This window comes from Triticum urartu, chromosome 7A (genome assembly GCF_056163025.1).
Source record: "Triticum urartu cultivar PI428250 chromosome 7A, HENAU_Tu73, whole genome shotgun sequence".
Classification (NCBI taxonomy): domain Eukaryota; kingdom Viridiplantae; phylum Streptophyta; class Magnoliopsida; order Poales; family Poaceae; genus Triticum; species Triticum urartu.
This window is the reverse complement of record NC_141879.1, coordinates 682,076,666-682,085,894: the sequence shown is the minus strand read 5'-3', so window position 1 is coordinate 682,085,894 and position 9,229 is coordinate 682,076,666.

Below are 9,229 nucleotides of genomic sequence, written 5' to 3'. Positions count from 1 at the left end.
CTTTATTCCTGTACTTGTGTGAAGTGGCGATTGTAAGCCAACTATGTATCCTTTCCCTTATGTATTACATGGGTTGTGTGAAGATTACCTCACTTGCGACATTGCTTTCAATGCCGTTATACCTCTAAGTCGTGCTTCGACATGTGGGAGATATAGCCGCATCGAGGGCGTTACAATCAACCTCTTAACATCCCACATTTTTTGAATTTTTTTTTAAACTTCAAAACATCTTTTTCTCGTGGTTTTCACCGGTTTCCACCGAATATTGGTTTCTGTATGATATCCGCCCCCACCACCACCATGATCGGAGTCCTGCGTTCTGACTGGCCAGAACCCAAACCCCACAGATCGTACGTGTGCACCGTTGGATGCTCCCAGATCGAACGGCAACCCTGAGCCCTTTCGACAGCACATGCAGTACATGGGTAAGCACTGTGCGCATTCGTCGTGTAGCTCACGCTTCCTTTTCTACTAGGTTTTCATTCAAGATAGGCTACCGTTTCTCGCCACTCCTCTCATCGGTTTCCCACCTCTTCTCCCAGATATGCATGTTGTAGATGTTTGTTTAATTCTTATAGTTCATCTCATCCAAAATCAATTAGTTTTGTAAAAAAACTATTTTAAAATTCATGGAATTGTGCATTGTAAAGGTAAAAACAAAACGCAGCAATTCATTTAGGAAAAAAGGTTTGGGCAATTAAGATATGGAAGATTCTAGAGAACAAAGGAGAAGTGCTTGTGTTTTGAGGTTTGTGCATTATGCTCAAGTTCAACCATGGAGTCTTCTAGATTTTACATGTGGCAGAATCTGGTGGAATGTAGATGATATCCAATGGCCAGTAGTGCTCGGATTTGCCATCTCTGTACCGTCAGATTGGCTTCATCCAACAAGCAACTTTCATAGTTATTCGCACACTATATATGTGTATAGATGTATAGATATATATATAAATGTGTCCCATGCTAGACAAAATAAAGTTTGAGCGCATGCGTGGGATGACCCCCCTGCTACTGCCTCGAAGTTGGGAAACTGACATCATAGGTATTGAACGAGGCTTGGAGTTGGGTACGGTGTTCGGTTTGTAATGTACTTGGCGTGGCCCATCGAAGTTGTGCATTTGGGATTTAAACACATCATACACCATCGTACCCATACATATTTTCGTGCCGCATGCAGTGTATACTGGGTCTACTGATCGACCACGTCTTCCTTGTGTGGTTTTTTGTGATGACACGGATATCTGTGAGCTCCCCGAGTGTATATATATCATCCCTTTGACCGATAATGAGGGGTATGTGTTGGCCATGAATGGATTCCTCCTAGTTCATGTTAGGGCCGGTCACCGTCAAATGTCGGTCAACCAAATCTCGACCTCATACGTTGTCAAGATTCCCTCCCAGATGCTCAGATTGCTGGGTTCGACCTACATCAAACCCTGCGTACGTATCTCGTCCTTAACTACTTTGCCTTCATGGTTGTTGTCTGTATCGAGAGGTAGGCATCACACCTAAATTGTACATTATTCTATATTGAAAACACACATCACCCCTTCCCAACGTACATCATTTTGGGCCGCATGCAAGAGGTGTTGGTTTTGTGGTCCCTCTCGTGCGATGTTTATGATGGTTCAATCTATTGGCCCAAGCGGTTTATCGACAACAACAACTGTCATTTGACCAAATGAAAGATTCATTGGTCCATATTATGGTAGGTCATGGCGACATGCATGTATGACCAAAGTATCGATCATTACGTGCATCCACCCCGCGGACACGAAGTGGGAGGTGGTGGGCCAAGCATCCTAGCTAGGTATGACATTATGTCATTATATATATCCTAGCTAGGTGGTTGTTAGGGTGCTTTCGGGTTTGCGAGGAAGGTGCCACCAAAGTTATGCATTATGTATTTAAAGTTTTAAACATCCCCAATATTCGTACATATATTTGGCCACTTCCAGGTGGTTCTTGACTTCTGGCCCCTCTCATTGATCTTTAATGATGCGCCCAACCGTGGGCCCGCGGGGTCAAAGTTGTGCATTGGAATTTTGAACATCACATACCACCCTTTTCACTCATATATATTTGGGCCACATGCTGGTGTGGCTGTCTTTTGACCCTCCCTAATGTTATTTTTTGCTGCAAAGACTCTGATGATCCTCAACGACATGGGGTATAATATCTAAACCGTGTGCGATGCAAGTGCGATGTGAACCACCCTGACCGCGCAAGCGCGAGCAAATTGAGGTGGAGGTACTAGCTCAACCGTGTGCGATGCAAGTGCGCTGAAATCACCACGACCACGCAAGCGCGAGCAAAGGGTGGAGGTACTGGCTCAACCGTGTGCGATGCAAGTGCGCTGAAATCACCACGACCGCGCAAGTGCGAGCAAAGGGTGGAGGTACTGGCTTAACCGTGTGCGATGCAAGTGCGCTGTAAAACCACCACCTATGGAATCTAAAGGTGGGTAAGTTTATTTGGAAATTAGGACAAACCGTGTGCGATAGACCAACTAGCTAGAAATATAAAAAACAAACTACCCGCCTTGAGCGTTGCAAAAATCGGCGGATCCGCGCCACTTTTCCTTATTATCATACACGTATATTGTTATTGGACCGTGCGCGATCTTGGGCACTCCCGCCCCGCATCAATTCCTTTACCCAAATTTTAGTAGTCGTCGTACTTCAACCATCGCCCACACTCCTCCAGCACCGACCTTATAGTAAAATTTTAGCAGCCGAGACATTTGAACCATCGCCCTCCCTCGTCCACCACCATCTCCACCCACCATTACTAACATTTTCAGTAGCCACGGCGTATCCTCAAACACCCCTGCCCCCTCCACAGTCCCCCACCCGCCCCCTTAGAACCCTAGCTCGCGGCCGCTGCCGACGCCGCAGCCAACCCTGCCGGTCTGCCCATTCCTCCTAGCTTAGATAATAAAGTTCAGGTTATCCAGCGATTCCCATACCGTCTCCCCACTCCCTTGAGTTTTTAGATGAGGCTTGCGGTGACCCTCCCCGCCAGATCCACATCCCCTACTCCAGAATGTCGCAGCCTAAGCTCGACCATGTATCTCGGGGAGCCCGACGAGCGTTCGGCCAAGAAGAGGTTTACCATGGCCTCTCCGGCGGACGTTGGCGAGGTGGCCGCCGTTCGCCCCAACCTGTCGATCCTGGAGCAACACGTCGCCACGGAAGCCGGCGAAGACGTTGACTATGTTGCCATGTCGAAGGCTTCATGTCAGCGGGCTAGCGTATTACTGTATCTCAGGAAAGCTGGCTACGACATCAAGCTCGTCCACACCGACGGCTTCACGCGGGCCATGTCACACGTTACATGGTCCATCCGCAACCCCTCTGGTTCAACCGCCATCGATCTCTTTGACGGCCCTGTCGCTGATCTTCTTCGCCAAGCGGTCAAGGATTTGCGAGCTTTATACGCCATCGAGCCCATTTTGTCACTTCTGAAGGACACGTTCTACAGCGGCGACTTAGGATCCTCAATTGCCAAGTCAGATCTCATCGACCACGACCACGAGAAGGGCACCCACGGAGGTTTTTCCAAGGTGAAACAGCCCATCTGTGACATCAAAGAGCGCACCATGGGTCAGTGCTCTTCCAACTGGAAGGATCCCGTCCATGAAATGTGAGGCAACATTCTATCAGCAAATATTACCTTTTCTAGCTTGCCAACCCGTACCCTTTGTTGTAGTAGCATTTGTCGTGCGGTGCTTTAACTGTGCCATGTTTAATTATTTCAGTTATGCAAAAATGTATTGTTCAATAGGTCTATGTGATGTTTAAGTATGAATTGTCCACTTTAGTTTCACGAATGGCTATATTTGGTTGTTTATAGTGAGTAGATGCCTTGTTTATCTGTATTTGGTTGTTAGGTTAGTTGGAGTGAGCATTTTTTCAGTTATCGAGCAGATGCCTTGTTTATCTGTATTTGGTTCTTAGTTTGGTTGCAGTGAGTATTTGTCCAGTTATCAAGCAGATGCCTTGTTTATCTGTATTTGGTTGTTAGGTTGCTTTCTTATAGCATTTGTCCAGTTATCAAGCAGATGTCTTGTTTATCTGTATTTGGTTGTTAGGTTGCTTTTTTTAGCATTTCTCCAGTTATCGAGCAGATGCCTTGTTTATCTTTATATGCTTGTTAGGTTGGTTGCAGTGAGCATTTGTCCAGTTTTCAAGCATATGCCCTGCTTATCTGTATTTGCTTGTTAGGTTGGTTGCAGTAAGACTCTGTCCAGTTTTCAATGGCTATATTTGGTTGTTATACTGGTCATTTATGCCTTGTTTATTTCAGTCATTCACAATGTGTGGTTCATTATGTGCAAGTCGAAACTGTGCCGCTCGACTACATCAATACCAGTTTGAACGGCTATATTTGGTTCCAGTTATTCCTGGTGTAGTTAACACACGCCCTTTATTTCAATTTTACACATTTATCCAGTGTGATGTTTAAGCATTACCTACGTTCTATTCATTTTCAACAATACCAGTTTGAATTGCAATATTTGATGGATATTAAGCCTGCTGTCGGTAACATTGCCTTCCATTTTATATCTGCTTTAACAGCATGCTGAAACCAACACATTCAAGCTATCATTTGGAGATGATGTTGTTTACCTTTGCTATATTTGTTTGATGTTAAGATTGTTGTACTTATCATGCCTTTCTACTACTTATGCAGGACAACAACGGAAGTGGCCACCATTTTCCGCCGAGGTTAGCTTCATCCCTCGGCTTGTACTCCCTTTGTCGTTCCGTAATGTAGTGCATATAGATCCAGGCCTGGACACTAGTTAGCTTCTAATATTGACTTGTTGCTTGTAGGTACATATGCCCTTGGCAAGGATCCACGCATCGACCCTTTTTGCGTATGGGGCAATGAGATATTGATGAACAAGCATCAAGTGAGGAAACTGATAAGGATTATTAGCAAAAAGATATGAATGGTGGCAAGCAAATTATTTTTTATGCTCTATCCAACACAACAGTGAGCTGTAGGATGGTAACTACAAACTCTGTAGCCTTCTCTTTTTACTGCCCGTAATGAGTTGTTAGACAACAATGTCTGAATCTTTTTCGTTCCCAGTGGTTCCCGAAGCGGTTCACTCAAGATTACGTCGCAAAGTACATGATTGGTGGACACACAATGAAGGTCAAAGTATTTCATCCAGACTACAATGAGCATCAAGAAGTCCTAATGAAGACAGTGAAGGATGGACGGGCAGCCATCACAAGGGGTTGGCCTAGAGTCGTGCGCGCCTTACGCATGGAGGAGGGCACAATATGGGCATTCCTCTTCACCTTCTCCAGCAACCAGAATGTCTTTCGCCTCTCTCTTTACAGTCTTTAGAACAACTGTGGATCATCATTCTTTACTTGGTGCTTTTGTGTGACGCCCCGAGACCGTTGCGCCAGGTGTCTTCTGGTTATTCACTGTCGTTTCCATGTCATTCGCTTGCGTGTTGCATCTTGTCATGTCATCATGTGCATTGCATCATCATGTTTTCGAAACTTGCATCCGTCCCGGTCTCCTCGTTCTCTCCGTTGTCCGTTCTGAGCCCAGACACACTTGCACGCGCCCGCGGCACGTCCGAGATATTATTTTATAAGTGTCCGGAAAATGTTCTCGGTTTGGATTGAAAGTTGGCATGTGGTGTCGTTATAGTGTTAGTAGGCCGCCTGCCAAGTTTCATCACATTCGGAGTTCGTTTGATAGCCCAACCATTAAACTATAGTGGCAGTATAGCCGGTCTATTGTCGGACGTTTTCGATCTCCGGAAATCGTGCCGGGCTGCATCTCTCCCCTCTTCTCTCAGACCAAACCTCTCTCCACAGTCCACCTAGGCCCAGCCTACCCCTCTTTGCGCAATGCATCAACCCCTCGCACGCGTCCGGAAACTGTCCCGGACCCGACCCAAGCAGTCGTGACCGATGGGTCCGGATCAGTCCCAAACATCTACAAAACATCTCTGTTTTGTTAATTGGACTCCCTACCTATTTTCTCGGACCGTCTGATTTCAATCGGAGGGACTAGATCACCCCTACCCAATTATACTAGCTGTATACAATGGGGCGGCCCTAGATTTTAGGCAGGCTGTCCCATCCACATCGGGATCCCACCTGCCCAGATCCGCCGGCCCAAGAGGCCCATGGGTGAGCAGCACCCCCTCCAGCCCTTTGAGCCTGTTGGGCCAGTTCAACTTTCGGCCCGTTGATTTTTTTCCTGCCTGCGTATTTATCTATATTCCAGAGAAGACCTGTTTTGCAAAAAAGTCCCTCAACATCATGCATATCATATCTCACAACCGTGCATTGGTTGTAAATAAGTTATATATGAAACTTGACTAGAATTTCATCTAGTTTAATAATATCCAACTTTCATGCATGTTTGAAATGTTTAAAATGTTGTTTGGTTAAATTTGCTCCTATGCCATGCTAAAATGTTTTAATTCATAACTAAATAACTGTGGCTCCAAATTTAATAATCTTTATATGTAAATGGGGTAGAAAAATGCCTAGTTTAACATGGTGACATTGATTTGCATGTTTAACAACTCTAAAATTTTGTTTGGGGCAGAACAGTACCAAACCTTAAAACATGCACATGAGGAGTTTCCGGACTTGTTGTTTGTTGTTCCGGCCTCATTTAAACTTGCCTAGATAGGTAGTTTTTCATTTGCTTCACCCTCTTGCCATGTTTAACTACATTTAACATTGTTGGGTACATAATCGAGATCGAACTAAATAACTTGAATGTGGTATTTCGTCAATATGCAACGGAGTTGCATGTTGAGCTCCACTTAATTTGTAGGATTGTTTGTGCACTTTGCCACGCCATGCCTGATTAAACCAGACATGCATCATACTTGTTTGCGCATCATGCCATGCTTATGTGATGATTGTTCACTATGTTGTTTGCTTTCTTTCTGGTGTACTTCTCGGTAATCCGGTAACGTTGCGTTGGTGAGGATCCGTTGGCTACGTCCGCTTGTCTCCTTCATGGACTCGTTCTTCTTCCTTGCGGGATCTCAGGCAAGATGACCATACCCTCAAAATCACTTCTATCTTTGCTTGCTAGTTGCTCGCTCTATTGCTATGCCTTTGCCGCGATACCTACCACTTGCTTATCATGCCTCCCATATCGCCATGTCAAACCTCTAACCCACCTTGTCCTAGCAAACCGTTGTTTGGCTATGTTACCGCTTTGCTCAGCCCCTCTTATAGCGTTGCTAGTTGCAGGTGAAGATTGGAGTTTGTTCCTTGTTGGAACATGATTATTGTTGGGATATCACAATATATCTTATTTAATTTAATGCATCTATATACATGGTAAAGGGTGGAAGGCTCGGCCTTATGCCTGGTGTTTGTTCCACTCTTGCCGCCCTAGTTTCCGTCATACCGGTGTTATGTTCCTTGATTTTGCATTCCTTACGCGGTTGGGTTATAATGGGAACCCCTTGACAGTTCGCCTTGAATAAAACTCCTCCAGCAAGGCCCAACCTTGGTTTTACCATTTGCACTAACAACCTACCACCTTCCATTGGGTTCTGCAGACTCAAGGGTCATCTTTATTCCCCCCCCCCCAGGGGCCAGTGCTTCTCTAACTGTTGGTCCGAACTGAGTAGACTGCGGGGCCACCTCGGGGAAACTTGAGGGTTGGTTTTACTCGTAGGATGTCTCATCCGGTGTTGCCCTGAGAACGAGATATGTGCAGCTCCTATTAGGATGTCGGCACATCGGGCGGCTTCGCTGGTCTTGTTTTACCATTGTCGGAATGTCTTGTAACCGGGATTCCAAGTCTGATCGGATTGTCTTGGGAGAAGGAATATACTTCATTGACCGTGAGAGCTTGTGATGGGCTAAGTTGGGACACCCCTGCAGGGATTTGATCTTTCGAAAGCCGTGCCCGCGGTTATGGGCAGATGGGAATTTGTTAATGTCCGGTTGTAGAAAACCTGAAACCTTAACTTAATTAAAATGCATCAACCGCGTGTGTAGCCGTGATGGTCTCTTTTCGGCGGAGTCCGGGAAGAGAACACAGTCTCGTGTTATGCTTGAACGTAGGTTGTTCTAGGATCACTTATTGATCATAGTTTCTCGACCGTGCTTTGCTTCTCTTCTCACTCTCATTTGCGTAAGTTAGCCACCATATATGCTAGTGCTTGCTGCAGCTCCACATCATATCTTTTACCTACCCATAAGCTTAAATAGTCTTGATCGCGAGCGTGTGAGATTGCTGAGTCCCCGTGACTCGCAGATTCTTCCAAAACCAGTTTGCAGGTGCCGATGAAACCGTGCAGGTGACGCCACCGAGCTCAAGGAGGAGCTCGATGAAGATCTTGTTCATCGTGTTGTTTCGTTTCAGTTGATCAGTAGTGGAGCCCAGTTGGGACGATTGGGGATCTGTAGCATTTGGGGTAGTCTTCTTTTATTTTAGTTCCGTAGTCGGACCTTGATTGTATCTGGATGATGTAATGCTTTATTCATGTATTGTGTGAAGTGGCGATTGTAAGCCAACTATGTACCTCTTTCCTTTTTCATTACGTGGGTTGTGTGAAGATTACCTCACTTGCGACATTGCTTACAATGCGGTTATGCCTCTAAGTCGTGCTTCGACACGTGGGAGATATAGCCGCATCGTGGGTGTTACAAGTTGGTAATCAGAGCCTTCCCCGACTTAGGATCCCCCTGCTTGATCGAATCGCTGGCGTTGTTGAGTCTAGAAAAATGTTTTGAGTCTTATAGGATTATATATATCGGAGAGTAGGATTCTTTTTACTCCTCAGTCCCTTCGTCGCTCTGGTGAGGCATCCTGACGTAGAGTTTTGACTCTTCTCTTCTCAAATTTCACTAAAAAATTAGGATCACGCGTGTATCTTGGAATCGTTCCGACGGTTTTGTGACGAGAACATTGTTCTTGGTGCCTCCTGACATTTAGGGGTTGTGGCAGTGTCCCGGGGAGTTGAGCTCCGAGGTGTTGTCGTCACAATTTTATCGTTGCAGTTCTGGAATACCTGAGTTTTCGCCGACATCGAAAATCTCTTTTATGTAGTTGTTGGTGAGATAACCTCGACGCCACCCAGTACTGGGGTGGGAGTTCGGGAGTATTGCCATAACTTTTATAACGGATGCTTTTCGAAGGTTGAGGTAAACGATTTCCGAAGGTTTCTTGGTTATGTGTTGAAGGATGGATACAGCTGGATGTAGGAATTGCT